Source organism: Gastrolobium bilobum, unplaced genomic scaffold, assembly GCF_033153095.1.
Source record: "Gastrolobium bilobum isolate Gb01-03AN ecotype WA unplaced genomic scaffold, APGP_CSIRO_Gbil_v1 utg113979, whole genome shotgun sequence".
NCBI lineage: Eukaryota > Viridiplantae > Streptophyta > Magnoliopsida > Fabales > Fabaceae > Gastrolobium > Gastrolobium bilobum.
The window spans coordinates 20,233-36,923 of NW_026898157.1; the positions used below are offsets into that span (position 1 = coordinate 20,233).

The 16,691-nt window shown below is 33.7% G+C and overlaps 1 pseudogene; it reads right to left on the reverse strand.

Moving 5' to 3' along the window:
* Nucleotides 1-236: 236 nt before the first annotated feature.
* LOC133313364 (uncharacterized) lies at nt 237-14,640 on the reverse strand (annotated as a pseudogene).
* Nucleotides 14,641-16,691: the final 2,051 nt, after the last annotated feature.

Genomic DNA, 16,691 nt, shown 5'->3' on the forward strand with positions numbered 1-16,691 from the left:
TAGGCCTAAAAAGATTAGTACAAATGATGCTTTGGTGGTTTTGTCAGTCTCAGCCAGGTCAGTATTAGATAGAGATATAAAAACCAAATAAGTAAACATTCTTCTAGGTTATTAACATGAGAAGTTGATATCATAATCAATGCATGATAAAAATTCTATAATATTGATTAGAACTGATATAATGCCTAAAAGGAAACTTCAAAAAGAGCCAAGGAACCATTATAGAGATGTATGAGTTAGAATCCTGACCTTCTGATTGCACACCAACAAAGGAAAACAATGTAAGAAGCCATAATTCCTGAGGATAAAAGGCCTCTATTAACCTGTAATAATTAAGCATTTTAAGTGACAAAACATAGATTTTAATGGATTTCATGCAAATTAAAATATTAGGATAAATTCATGATAAAATAAAATGTACTTGTATGGCAAAAAAGAAACTTAGGGTAAAGTTTAAGAGATGAAAAGTGTGTTTTTTTCCCTTTAAGTAATCAAAATAGAGTGTACCTTTGAATTTAAGGATATAGCCATCATAACAGCAAGCAGAATTGCTGTCCATGTGACGAAAAATATATTGAGAGAACATGAAGATCTTGAGGCATATGATGTGTACAAATAGACAATTCCGCATATAGAGAGGCAACATAAAACAACGTTGACATAAAAAGTCCAAAGGAGCACCTGTTCCAACTCAATAAGATGCTAATGTATCAAAATACAGACATTGCTATTAAAGCTAATGGCATAAAGAAATGGTGTTGATGTTAAATAATGTCAAACACACTATTATGGGTTATCTATGCTTTGAAGTTATATTCCATCAAGAAAGTAACCTGTTAGAGTGGCCTAGATTTTATGATTCATAAGCTTTAAATTACTCATTCTTAATTTAGGAGCATAGGTTGTTAAGTAATTTGGCCTAGATTTTATGATTTTTATTTATTTTTTGCCAAGTTAAGTAGGATAACAACACAGCATCTGAATGTCATAGTAAAATAACACACTTCATATCGGATTTGGTTGGTGTAGACATAGTAAGAAAAATCAGTATAATCAATTTTCAAGTACAATCTAACACTTTATATTATATAGTACGAAGAAGAGAGAAGTCTATTGAGAGTCATGGAAGAAGGGAGCAAGCTATAACATTTATGCAATTTTCTAAGGGAAAAAATAAAACCAGAAGGAAGGTAAGTGATAATAAAAAGATTGGAGGGGTAAGTGATTGTAGAGTAAACTACATGGAAGGTATTTGAACCTTATCCTACTTAAAATATATTTTCAATCAGCATTTTCGTACTTTAATACTTTCAAATAGTGACAGTGCCTCTAACTACTTCTATTTCTACCACTCCATTATGGATCATCTCATCTCAGCCACCAAGGTATAATTTCATTTCCCCTATACATTTATTCAGTGGGTATGAACCAATGACATAGTCCAATTCCAAGCTAAATTAAACAAGTTCTCCCTTTTTCTTTTGCAACATAAAGTTAATATTAAAATCCAAGTAGCATAGCCTAAATTCAAGTTTGTCTTTTCAGATTAATTTTATACTTTTGAGTTTGCTTTTCTAATTTCTGTACAGTATATAGTCATACCATTTTCAGATAATTGACTAAGTTAAGTTCTTTATGAAATATATATTAGTAAAACAATTGATATGCAGCTGCCACATGGAAAAAATAATGTTGACCTTGGTGGATTACTTTCATGTCACATAAAAATCTTGAACCATCTAGTGCATGATCTTCTGAATTTTAAAAGCTTAGTTTTTACTAATCTACTTATTGATTACAAAAATAACCTTTACATGATATTGGTTCAGAAGTCAATTAGGTTTTCTTCATCCTCAGAACAAAGTATAAAAATTGACTCAAAGCTGATCTATGAATTATAGCAGCAATAATAATATGTACCTCTGCTTCCTTTCTTCATCTGGAGTCCAGAACTTATTCCACCAAGTTATAAAATGGATGACACTCACAAGTTGTAAAAGAAGAAAAATTCTGTATAAGCATGAACCACAATATATGCATGTAAGTAAAAATCTGTAGGAAAGAATAATTAAGCAGATACCATACATTGATGGAGTCTCTCAACCCATGAAAAAAGAAAATACCATATGAAAGGGAAATTAAACTGGAAATTTTATACTTAAGTGATCAAGTTTTATCATTTCGTTTGCTCTTCTCATGCTCTTTCAAGTCCACATGAATTTCAAAAAGGAAAAGAACACCAAAAGAAAAGTTTTATAAGGATTTTCCTAATGTTTATTTGTCCTTATCTTTTATTGGACACTGGTGATCCAAGGATAGCTCTCTGAGATTGATTTTAGTTTGGTTCTCACAGATACTGAATTTTTAAAGCATATTTCTATACTTACGAGAGAAGTTACTTATAAAATATTATTACATGGCAGAATTGGTGCATAAGACTCTACGACTTGCAAGGGTTGATGTTACACTCTACCTGAGTGGCAGGTTAGAGAGAACGAACAAGAACAAGAAATGGGTTTAGACTTTCAATATTATTCAATCAATGGCAATTCTGTTACACTGCTCTCTTTCTTTTATGTCATTTACAACAACTAACTAACTCTCCAATTACATTGCTGCCATGTGTCCACTACTCTCCTATACCCTACATGTGGCCCTTATTACTACATTTACGTACCACTATACATTCCTATCCATCTAACAGTAATGGTCCCTTAATCTGGATGATGGGACTCTCTCCCTACGTGTGTGTGCATCTCCATTCGTAAGACACCCCCTCTCTTCGACCAAAACCTTGTCCTCAAGGTTAAGCTCTGGATAGGCCGTCTTTAAGTCTGTTTCTTGCTCCCACGATGCATCCTCCGGAGGCGATTCAGACCATTGTACTAAGAACTCCCGCAGCTGCTGACCTCGAATTGAAGTCACTCTAGTATTCAAAATTGCGACAGGTACTTGAACGGGTTTGTTATCTACTGTAATGATGGCATAAAAACTGGCTTATCTGGTGGAGGGTCGAACCATGGCTTCAGCATCGACACATGAAACGTGGAGTGGATCTTGCTTCCTTCCGGTAGTTGGAGTTGATAGGCCACAATGCTAATGATTTTGATGATTTTGAAAGGTTCAAAGAACCTTTTGGCAAGTTTGTGGCAGCTCCTCCGTTCCACTGAAACTTGACGATATGGTTGTAATTTCACCCATACAAAGTCTCTTTCCTGAAAAATTTTCTCACTCCTATGTCTGTCCGATTGAGTTTTCATTCTGTTGCGGGCTTGTTGCAGATTCTTCTTAAGACTAGAGAGCAGTCTATTACGTTGTTCTAGCAGGAAATCAACTGCTTCCACTCTCACCATACCTCTAGGATAAAATGGAATAAGTGTGGAACACTTGCCAAATAAAGCTTGGAATGGTGATAACCCAATAGATGAATGTATTGCTGTGTTATAATGTAATTGAGCCCAACAAAACATCTTGGACCATGAATGTGGTTGTTCATGACAAAAAATTCGCAAATACTGCTCAACATATCTGTTTGTAACTTCTGTTTGTCCATCCGTTTGTGGATGATAAGATGTACTTGTTTTTAGTGTTGTTCCACTAAACTTGAACATAGCTCTCCAGAATTGACTAAGGAAGATCGTGTCTCTGTCAGAAATTAAGAACTTTGGGAAGCCATGATTGCGGACTACTAATTCGCAAAATAATTGGGCTACCTTAGCTTCTGTAAAAGAGGTTGGTAATCCACCAAAATAGGCATATTTGGTAAGCCTATCAATTGTAACCAGAATCGTGGTGAGGCCATTGGAAAGTGGTAGTCCCACAATAAAATCCAATGTCAAATCCTCGAAGACACCATCGGGTATTGGCAATGGTTGCAGCAGACCATATGGAGTTTGAGTCATAGTTTTCATCTGTTGACAGATTTGGCATTGATTGATATAATCCTTGACCTGTTTTCGCATCTTATCCCAATAAAAAGATGAAGAAATGCGCAGCAAAGTTCGAAGCACCCCAGCATGTTCTCCCACTTGAGAGTCATGAGCCTCACAGATGATAAGTGGCATCAACTTGGATTGTGAGCTGAGCAGGATTCTCTGTTTATGAAACAGAACTCCATCCTTGACTGATATCAATGGTAGGGAGCAAGTATCAGTTTTCAATTGTTGATGTATAGACTGCAAGTAACTGTCTTCTTTATTCTCGCATTATACCTGAGTGATCAGCTTAGATGAAGGTTCCACTCTTATAGCATTCAGTTCAATTCCTTCTTCCAAACTTCTGGACAGACCATCAGCCACAACATTTAATTTCCCAGGTTTGTATTCGATGGTGAATGAGTATCCCATCAGCTTGCACCACATATTTCTGTTGCTCTAATGTTTGCACCGTTTGACCCAACAATTCCTTGATACTTTTGTGGTCTGTTCTTATTGTGAAATAGACTCCTACCAAATATTGCCTCCATCGTTTCACTGATTCAGATATGGCATATAATTCCTTGACATAGGTTGATGCCATAGCTAGCCTGGGACCTAGCCGTTTGCTGAAAGAAGCTATGGGCTTCTCCTGCTGTAACAACACAGCTCCTATACCCGTATTGGAAGCATCGGTCTTCAACACAAATTGGACCTGAAAATCTGGTAAGCTGAGAATGGGAGTGTTCACCATCGCATGTTTTAAGCGATCAAAGGCAGTTTGAGCCTCCTCAGACCACACAAATGCTCCTTGTTTTAAGAGATCTGTCAAAGGGGATGCTATTGTTGCATATTGTCTCACAAAACGCCTGTAGTATCCAGTGAGCCCTAAGAATCCCCTCAGTTGCTTGACAGTTCTAGGCAATGGCCAAGACAGCATGGCTTCGATCTTCTTCTCATCTGCGTGGACTCCTTGATGTGACACCTTGTGTCCCAAATATTCTATTTCACCCACTCCAAAGGCACACTTGCTTAGCTTAACAAAAAACTTATGTTGGTGTAGGCACTGTAATGTCACACTAAGATGTTGTGCATGTTCATCCATCACCTTGCTATAAACCAAGATATCATCAAAAAATACGATGATAAATCTTCTCAGAAACGGTTTGAATATTTGATTCATTACGGCCTGGAAGGTGCTTGGGGCATTTGTCAAACCAAATGGCATGGCCAAGTATTCATAATACCCTTCATGTGTTCTAAATGCAGTTTTAGACACATCCTGTGGAAGCATTCTGATTTGATGGTATCCAGCCCTCAAATCCAGTTTGGAGAATACAGCTGACCCACCCAATTCATCCATCAATTCATCTATTGTAGGCATTGGAAACCGATCTCTAATTGTGATTTTGTTCAATGCTCTATAATCAACACACATGCGCCATGACTTGTCTTGCTTCTTTACTAGGAGGATTGGGGAGGAGTAAGGACTGTTGCTTGGCTTAATGAATCCAGATTCGAGTAAATCAGAAACTTTTTTTTCAATTTCCTCTTTTTGGTGATGCCCATATCGATATGGTCTCACATTGACTGGCTTCACTCCCTGCTCTAAATGAATTGCATGCACTGTGTCTCAAAAAGGTGGCAGTTCTCTTGGAATAGTAAATACAAATTGGTATTGCAAAAGAATGTGCCACAACAACTCAATAACAGAAGACTTTAAAAGTAATAAGTCTGCACTGACCTCAATGGTAGTTGATGGTGGTTGCTCATGTTGCATTTCCCAACACTCAGCTTGGCCATTCTGGATCAATTCCTTGTCCTCCTTTGTTTTTAGAGCTGTCAGTTGAATTTCTTTGTCCTTCCATTTGAATTCCATTGCCATTTGATTGTAATCATGTGTCACCCTTCATAATTGCTCCAACCAGCATATTCCCAAAATCATTTCCAGCTTCTCAAGGTTCAACACCCATAAATCGACTATAAACTCCCCTCCTTGTATCCACATGTGTACCTTGCTGCATTTATGGTCACACAGCATAAATTCCCCATTGCCAAGGAATACTCATTCTTTTAATACGAGTCATATGTAACCCCAACTCAATGACTAATTCTGTTTTGACAAAATTATGCGTGCTTCCAGTATCTACCAGAATAGGTATCTCTCTCCCATGTATGTGAGCTACAAATCTGAAAGCCTTATTGAATGATCCTTCTGATAAGGAATGTAAGGCTACATCCTCCTTCACCAAACTTTGTGAATTCCAAACAATATTGTCTTCCTCTTCCCCATCTTCATCTAAATCTTCACCCACCATGAGTAGCATTTTACTCGGACACCTATGTTTAGAGGTCCATTTGTCATCACAAGTGAAACACAAACCCAACTCCCTCTTACGGCTCATTTCCTCATTCGACAATTTTCTGAATGGAATTTTTGGCCCTACTGAAGATGTATTAGCTGTTGTTGATACAGCGTTGGATGCAAAAGAAGTGGCTGAACCCGTAACTTGTCCACTATTTGGCTCATTAGCTTGAAAAGTACGATATGGTACTCTCTTTGTTCCCGAATTCAATGAAACCTTTGCATTTTTGGCCCTACCCTATATTTTTGCAAAGAGATTTTTTTGTTCACAAGGAGCAACCTTACCATTGTTCCAAGGCTCCAATCAAACATGAATAAAGCCTGGAAATATTATCTATAGCTTTCATGTCCTAAGATTAACAATATGCCTTTCAAATGGTACTTGAACAAGCTAATTGTAAAGAACCAATTCAACCCAAAACCTTAAGGTGTTAGGTGAAGGCTTTTTTAATGGTTTATATTATTCTCTAACACATCCCCTCACGCAAGAGCCCTTTGGGCTTGAAACGTGGATATTGCACATGCCCAATTTTTGGTTTACCTTTTATGCTTTTTATTTAATTCCACAAGTTAGGGGCGGTGAGGATCGAACTCGTGACCTTATGGTCACTGAAGCTCTGATACCATGTATATAACGAATTCAACCGAAAACCTTAAAGTGTTAGGTGAAGGTTTTTTTTAAGGTTTACATTATTCTCTAACACTAACCAAGTTGAGAGGAAGTTGCAAATACTATTTTTACACTACATATGTAAGTACACAGTTCAAGACTTGATAGTTGATACCATGTGTAAAAATATTGACAAATATAAAAAAAAAGGAAGAAGTGAAGGATCTGAAGCTTACCCTGCACCAATGCGAGCAATCTCACCTGCAAGATCATAGGTGTGGTATGGTTCTTATTCAATGATACATAAGAAAAGGGAAAGAAACAATGGATTTTTGTGTTCAATGAATGAAAAATAAGTGTACTACTCACAGAACTATTTGAATGCTAGAAGAGGACAAGTTCTTGTTCAGATTGTTGGAAGATTGACTGTTTTTCCAAATAAATGAATGTACAAGAACTTCTCCTTTTTTCTAACCCAAGTAGTTATTTAAAATCCATATCTCAAACTACAGATGACCAACTATAACTAAGATCCTAGTGCATTGTGGGAAAAAGGATTTGTTTCATCAATCTTTCTATTTTTTACAACTGTGCAATTGTCAAAATTATGAAAAAATAGAAACCTACCATATATTTGAACAATCACTGAAGGGAAGAAGAATGGGAGTGCCATTGATACAAACAATAAAACAAACTTCAGTCCCCACCATCCAGAATGCCATGAATTTCTACCTTCAAATAATTTCCTTGTTTTAACTGTAGTGAGAAACATAACTGAGAAAAATATCTGAATTAATCGTTAAGGAAGACAGTTCTTATGACTTGTCAATAATTCTAAAGATTATAAAGTGAATAGGGAACCATTTTTTCTTTGATATAAAATGGAACACCTGAATTCTATACTTTCACAACTTCAAATTAATAAAGAGGATCAGCTGCTTAGAGTTGCAATAAGATAGATTTGGAAGAATGAGGTACATGTTTAGTTCAAATCATAAGATTCATGGTCTTTTAAGTAAACCATATTTTTTTTTTGTTTGAATTAATCTGTTTCAAGAATGCATATTTGTCAAGAATCCTGTTCAGAAAGTTATAAGTAAAAGTAGAAAAATGTGGCAGAAGATACATAATTGTCAGAAATTAGAATATTATTAAGCTAAACGAATGAGAATTGCTTTATTTTCAGGGTTATATCTTAGAGATCTAGTGGCAGTATAAAATGATTCCTTGATCTCATGAAGCAGAAACTGTATGATTAGTGAAAGATACACAGCATCCTAAACTCACACGAAGAACTCCCAATGAATGAAAACAATCATCTCATTCTTTTCCACAAACTTGGATATCTGTTGAAAATAGAAAAGGATCAGTAACAAGAATGGATAACAAATGGCCATAATATCATTCACTAGAAATTCCCTTACAGTCCTAACTTTATGGCATGATGTTTGTCAAAATGATAAATTCTAGCTTCTCATGCTTAATTAAATAAAAACCTTAAAAAAAAAACAAATTAAGCAATAAAGAGAATCAGGTTTCAAGCAAGCATAATAACACAAGTTATATACAAAAGCAGTTACTCTCATTAGAGGTGGCAATTTGTGTAAGAAGAGTCGTGTTCATGTCGGGTTGAGATTCAACACGAATGCACTTAACCCAAACATGATACGAATAAAGATTCATGTCAAGACCTTTGACACGAACATGATCCCTTAATTTTGCGAGTTAACACAATACGAATAATCAATCAATCTCAAAATGTCTTGCTTATTAGGTGGGTTAACACGACATAGCACAACACGAATAACATGTGTACTCAAGGGTCAACCTTAACTCTCATAATTTGTAGCTATATTATGGAGACTTTCCTTTGACGTTACCTATAGCAATTATGGTGGAAATTAGAACTCTAAAGGTATTTAAATCATCTCCATTTGCTTGGTCATACACCTAAGTTCATGAAAAAATGTTTAGTGGAGTATTCTTACCCATAAAAAGCTTCATCATCAAGAAATTTGACTGTGTTATGAACCTATATGAGGCCTATATATCTAAAGGCCAAATAAAGGGCAACCACATGACAACAATATGATGGAACATCGGCCCAGAGATTATTAAAGGCCTAGAATTCTTATACTTACAGGTAAACTCTATAAATAGGAAATAAAGCCTACAGGTATGACCTAATCTCTCTTTATAAGCTGTCATTGTGCATACACATCACCCCATTGGCTAACGCTGTTATCAGTTGCGTACAGTGATTTGCCATCTCAAGTTATCTTATTCATAAATACTTTAGAGAGAGTAATCGTTTCAACATAAACACACTAGTCCTTAAACTAGAAATGTCTGTCATCCAAACAGAACAAATTGTATAAGCTTTGGTTAAAATTTTTTTGTAAGATTTACAGAGAAATATCAAATCATTTGCTGTGATCCTACTGATCAACTTTAAAGTATCCATTACAGACATGCAAGCTTAATCATTTTAGTGAGAATCTAGATTTTGCTGGATTGAGCGCTTACCCCTACCAGTCCAAACGCCATGATTCGATCTGACTCCAATCCCACACTGGGCCTTGCTAAGGCAAGAAGTTGGCCTCTCTAAGAAATTTACCATGGATAGCAGATAGGTTTAGTCTCAGATGAAGCATATACACAGACCAGGGAATATGTTTTTAATGGTCTAGACCCTTGAATCTTGATGGCCTCAAAGTTTTCAAAACTGGTCTACTTTCCCAGAAAATGTTTCAGATTATGCTTCTTTGAATTTCCATCAATTTATGATGCATCATTTCTATATATTAGGTACCATTTCCATCAATTTACTGACTGTGAATTTTTCTCATTTTTCTTTTTCAGAAATTTACTGAATATTCTTCCACTAAATGAATGTCTTATTTCATGCAAGTATTCCTGTCACTCCCACAAAATGTAAAACTGTTCAGCGTCTCTAAATATTTTATTTCATTTTTTATTGTAAGTTGAAAATGCTTTTTGGGCACAAAATTAAATAAACATTGTATGATTTGTACATGATCAGAGAGTGATACCACCAAAAGAATTAGTTTGTCTTGTTTAATAGTTAAATATTTAAACATAATATAAAATGAAAATGAGCATGAGGCCAAGTTTACTTCCGGAGTAAAGTTACCTATCACAAATTCTCACCAAAAATTTAAAATAGAAAAGTGAAGCAAGCAACAAGATTCATTATCAAGAATATAATGCCAAAATAATATCGGGCTTGCATTGATTTACTACCCTAATATCCCTTTATAATCTTAATTATCTAGTATTTTCATACATGATTTACTTAAAATGACAATAAGAATAGTATCCGTAAGCACTAATAAAACACACACGATGCATTAAACATGGGTTAAATAAAGAGACTAGATCTTCTTTTCCTATTGCAATTTACCTGTACGCATTGAAAATGCTAATTGTACAAGACAAAAAAAATCAAAATAATGTTTTTTAATTAAATAATTACACATTTATTGCAGTTTTGGGATAGGATTAGGATTGGATTAGAATTAGGATTAGGATTTTAAAAGACTTTTTTGAGATAAAAAATCCTACAGATTTTAAAAGACATTTTAGAATTGGAGAGGCTTTATAGACTTTTTTAAAAGACTTTTTATACAATCAAGATTTCATAGGATTGGATTTTAAAGAATTTTAATAGAATTCATAAGATTTGAAAGGACAATATGAATTTATAAGATTTTAAAAAACTATATGAATTTTTAGCAAATATTCAAAATTACAATAGTCAATAAAAACAAATAACAAAGAAATGCAATGATATTAATAAAAAAAAAGTAAACTTAACAACGAGTTGAAAATTATATCAAAAATTACTAAGCAACAACTCTCCATATATCAATAAAATCTAATATAATTTTCTCAATGAGTTTGAGTTTGAGTTTGATTTGCGAAAATAATAACCATATATCAACGGTTAACTTCCAAGTTAAATATTAATTAATTAGTTTGATTTGTGAAAATAATAACCATTGATTTCAACGATTAAAATATGATTGTAAACAAAAATAGGTTGTAAGTATAATATTCTCCATAAAAAAAATAACAAAGAAATGCAATGAAATTAATAAAAAAAAGTAAAACCTAATATAATTTTCTGAATCAGTAAAACATAATATAATTTTTAACAAACATTCAAAATTACTAAACAACAGCTTTTCACATATCTAATGAGTTGAAAATTATCTTCTTCATTTGGTATCAAAATTATGCATATACGATTATAAGACCCAATTTTTTTTAATTATAAAAATAATTCTAAATTTGCATGCATTTGGAGTGATTAAGAAATAGCAGAAGTTATTTGTATCAATGATTTGAAAAAGACATTTGAATTTTTGTTATGCTTGTGAATTTTATTAGGCATGCTAACAGAAAGTTCTTTGCAGAAGATCCCAAACAATTTTCACTGGGAAATATGGTTGATCTGTCAAAGCTAGTGTTTTTCAAGCCTCCGGACGACACTAAATGGAAAGTATTTTGGACCAAACGCGATGGTAATTTTTGGCTTCAAAAAATTACATCAATTATGTTTGGTATTGAACAAAATGCACCAGGGTTTTACTCTATTACCTACACGTGAAATGGGTCGACAGACCCAAACCACTTTTATTTTCTATTTTGAAAATTTTTAAGGGTTTAACGGTACTTCTGCAAGCAGGAGATGGGTCTTGTGAGAAGAAAAAGAAAGTGAAAAATTGAGTTCCATCCACTTTTATGTGTACGGAGAAACATAATACTTGTTTTTCCCTTAAAGGGTAATATTTTTCTCCTTTCACATGACACAGCTAATTTTCACAAAACAGAGCAACAATGGCTCTTGGAGCTCACCACACTGCCTCTACAGGTCTGACCTTCAAGGCACACGAAAATGACAACACAAGCAAGGTTCTTTGTGCCAAAAGGTGGCTTCTTGAAGCTCAAGAAGCCAAGAACAAGAGCTCTCACCAAAGGAACACCAACTCAGCCCCTCAACACCTCACTAACAACAACCACAACTCAGAATGGAGCACTCACCCTCTATCACAAAGCTCACACACACTCAACCAAGTGTTTAGATGGTGAAACAAAGAAGAAAAGATGAAGACTTTGCACAAAACAAGCATGGGAGGCTAAGGGAAGGTGGTGGCAGCAGCTGGCCTCCAAGTTACACGTAGAGTGGCTGAAGAATCAGCCTAGGGTTTAGTGCCAAGCACTATTTATAAGCGGTTAAGTCACTAACACACAGTATTAGCTTTAATTGTTACGCTTAGCATTTTAATCTCAAACTTTGTATTCTTAACCTACTCAATTTTACAAAAATTATCATATTTTTCTTATAATTTTCAGAGCACCTTTCCGGTACGCGCTTTTCTAGCCAGTACCGGTTTCTGGCACCAATTCTCATTATTTTGACTTGAAACTCGTTTTACAAGTCCTACATATTATTCTAGTAATTATAATGCACTTATTATAATTTTCCGGGATACTTTTTTGGTATGCATTTATACCGACTAGCAGAACTGGTATCTGCACTTTTCTTCCGAAAAGCGACTTTCAGCATTCTTACTCAGTTACTATAATTATTAGAGCCTCATAATAATTATTAGGGTTAATTATGGAATCATTTCCTATTTTCTCATAATTTATTAATTAAATTTCTTAATTAACGGTGAGGGTTCTTACACGATTTAATATAAAAAATAAATAAAGATTTGGTTTATGATTTAAATTAAAAATAATAATTTTTTTTTAATTTTTAGTATAAAAAATAAATAAAGATTTGGTTTGTGATTTAAATTAAAAAAATCTAAATAATTATTATTAATAAGGAAAACAAAATAAAGATTTGATTGTGATTTAAACTCAAAAATCAATCTGAAATTTTTTTATTAATAAATAAAATAATTAAATAAATATTTTAAATCTTTAAGGAAGAAGGATTTTATTTTTGAAAACCATTCAGAGGTTACCAGCTTCCAACGAATCCATATTTCTGTATATTTTAAAATTATTTTTTATTATATTTCTGTATCTTACAATTCGATATAATTCACGATACACGATACGAAAAATCGGCCAAACGATACATGTATTGCGATTCAATAACCTTGTACACTATTTTTTTTTCAAAGACTTGTAGAAAGTATATATTTTAAGGGATAGGATATTGTGTCACACAAATAATGTTACGCACAATGTTACGACCACATCTTAACCGTTGAGGGGATAGGATATTGTGACACACAAATAATGTTACGCACAATATTACGACCACATCTTAACCGTTGATTTCCGTTAATCAACGGTTATCATTTTTCAAATCAAACTCATTAATTAATTATTAATTCGCAATAAATGATAACCGTTGATTGGCGGAAATCAACGGTTAAGATGTGGTCGTAACATTGTGCGTAACATTATTTGTGTGTCACAATATCCTATCCCATATTTTAATATGACATTAAGTATTCTTATTTATAGATAGACTAATCCACTTTGATGTCATCTTTAATTTCAGACCATGACTTAAAAGATAAAGTCTTTATTCACAATGATAAGAATACAGCCCATAGGATAGGGATAGAGGTGTTGGGAACTCGATTCCCTCAAGTCGGCTAAACAGCCTTTTTCTCGAAAGTCAATCAACAAGATCCTGGGTCTCGGATCTCGACAATTACCTCGGCCAGAACTTCACCAGGTCGGGCAGCTCAGCGAAAAAATGAAACACACAAAGAGGAGAGAGAGAAAAGGAGAACACAAACAATTTTAACGTGGAAAAACCTTCTCCAATGAAGAAGTAAAAACCCACGGGACCTAGTCCAGATCAAACGTCCACTATGAAAATAATGGATACAAAGAATCAAAATACACCAATATGGTGGTTAACACAACCTTTCCAACAATGGTGATTATCAAACTACCCTAGAGATGTTTCACTCAAACTCTCTCTAGGGATCTCTCAAATACAAAGCTTAAAGTTTTGCTCTCAAATCTCTCAAATTTCTCTCTCTCTAACCTAGCATCCACCCACAACTAATGAATATATAAAGGAGGTCAGATCTAGGGTTTAGGGTTTTTAGGAAATTCCTCAATGGGCTTGGGCTTAGCATTGAAGGAGGAAGCCCAACAAGAGGTTCTAGTAGGCAGAAGACTGTGTTTGGTGTTGATTCGGAAAGAACTAAGAGGCGTATGGATTTAAACGCTCGTATAGTACCATTGTTGCAAATTTGAAATGTGTTTGTGAAAGATAAAATATGTCAAATGAGGTTTCATTGCGTAGATCTCAAAAAGTTATGCGGAAACAAAAAAACTACCTCATTCTGATATCCGAATCAAAAATTATGGTCTTATGAAGTTTTACGGTTAAACTGTTAACTTTTTTAATATAAAAAAAATTAGGCATGAAGAGTCACGCCTAAATTAGGCGTAAAGGTCTTGTGAGTCATACCTAACTTAGGCGTGAATAGTCATGCCCAATTTGGGCGTGAGTGAGTGCGGTATATTCGTAATTAGGTTCAAAACAGCAACTTATTGGTAATTATTTATTAAAAAAGCAATATTTTAATTTTTTTTGCCTAGTTATAGAATATTAGCTCCAATCCGGCAAAAAAATATAATTAAAATATTACTTTTTTAATAAATAATTACCAATAAGTTGCTATTTTGAACCTAATTACGAATATACAGCATTCATTCATGCCCAAATTAGACGTGACCATTCACGTCTAAGTTGGCGTGACTCCCAAGTCCCAAGGCATTCACGCCTAATTTAGGCGTGACTCGTCTGGTGTTGACACATGGCACAAAAAGTTAACAGTTTAATCGTTAAACTTCATAAGGCCATAACTTTTGACTCGGGTATCCGAATCAGATAATTCTTTTTTTGATTCCACATAACTTTTCGAGATCTACGCAATGACATATTATATGATATATTTATCTCTCACAAACACAATTCAAATTTGCAAAAATGGTACTATAAAGATGGCACCAAAGTGGATTAGTCCATCTATAAATAAGGATACTTAATTTCATATTAAAATATATACTTCTACCAAGTGTTTGAAAAAAAAAATGTACAAGGTTATTGAATCACAATACGTATCGTTAGGGGTGAAAGTGGGCTGGGCCGGGCCAAGCTTTGCCCCGAAAAGTCCAAGTCTACGTCAAAAAATTTCAATTTGGCCTGGCCCAAGCCTAGTATGAGTCTAACTGTTAGCCTAGTTTGGCCCGTTTATAAAAAACAAATGGCCTGGCTTAGCCCGTTAGCCTGTTAATTTTTAACTTCCAAGCAGAACCATGAATCAACTTTACAAAGTACTCAAATTCAGTTGCTACACCAAAAATCATAATTTCAACGTCCAAACAGAATCATGAATCATAACAAAACTCGTACAATATGCGCTTAAGTCATTTTCGAAAGCAAAATGCTCAAACTAAATAACATATATTTCTTCAGATCCAATAAACAAATCCATACTATGTAAATTAAAATAACTACATGAATCCAACAAACAAATCATAATGCTTGTAGTAAGTATAACTCTCCCAAAAATATTTTAATATATTCATATATACAATCTAACATGTTGAGATGTTGGTTCCTCCTATATAAGAAATAAAATAAGATTTCTATTAAAATATAATCGAATATAATTAAGTTATAAATAATTGCAATTGATTAAATTTATATCTTTTGTTTTTTCTTCAAGACATACTTACTCTATTTTATTTTATTTAAAATAAATAGTACAATATCGGCTGGTCTGTAGGCTTATAGGCCCGGCTTTTTGAAAGTGGGCCTACGGCCTTTTTATTAAACAGGCTTTTTAAAGGCCCAAGCCCGGTCTATTATACAAAATATACTAGGTCAGATCTGGCCTGATGTAGGCCGAGCCGTAGGCCCCTGTAGGCCGGCCCTGCCCAGTTTCACCCCTACGTATCGTGTATCGTTTGGCCGATTTTTCATATCTGAATCATATTGAATCGTAAGATACAGAAATATAATAAAAAATAATTTAAAAATATATAACTTTTTTTTGACTTTTATCGAACCGTATTGAAAGTTACATCCTTCTGATTTATGACTTTTTCCTTTAAAACCATTTAAATTATGTCTGCCTAAGAGAAAGAAAAAATAAATACATTTAAAAGAAAATAAAAAAGGAACTAATGGGTATAAGAAAAGAAAACTAAATCTGAAATCCAATCGTGAACTCTAAAATTTGAAAACGTCTATAATACAAAACAATGGTGGAGTCTTTATAGTTTGATTTGTTGGAAGCTTATAACCTATGAATGGTTTTCAAAAACAAAATCCTTCTTCCTTAGATATTTAGAATATTTATTTAATTATTTCTTTTTTTAATACAGATTTTTTAAATTAGTTTTTGAGTTTAAATCAAAAATCAAATCTTTATTTTGTTTTCCTTATTAATAATAATTTTTTAATTTTATTTTAATTTAAATCACAAACCAAATCTTTATTCATTTTTTATATTAAAAATTAAAAAATTTGATTTTTTTAATTTAAATCACAAATCTAATCTTTATTTATTGTTTTATATTAAATCACAAACTCAAAACTTGGAGGCTTCTGGGTTTAAACGCTCTTATAATATCATTATTGCAAATTTAAATTTTGTTTGTGAGAGATAGAATATGTCAAATGAGGTGTCATTACAAAGATCTCAAAAAGTTTTGTTGAATAAAAAAAAGTACCTGATTTGTATACCTGAGTCAAAAGTTATGGCTTTTCAAAGTTTTACGG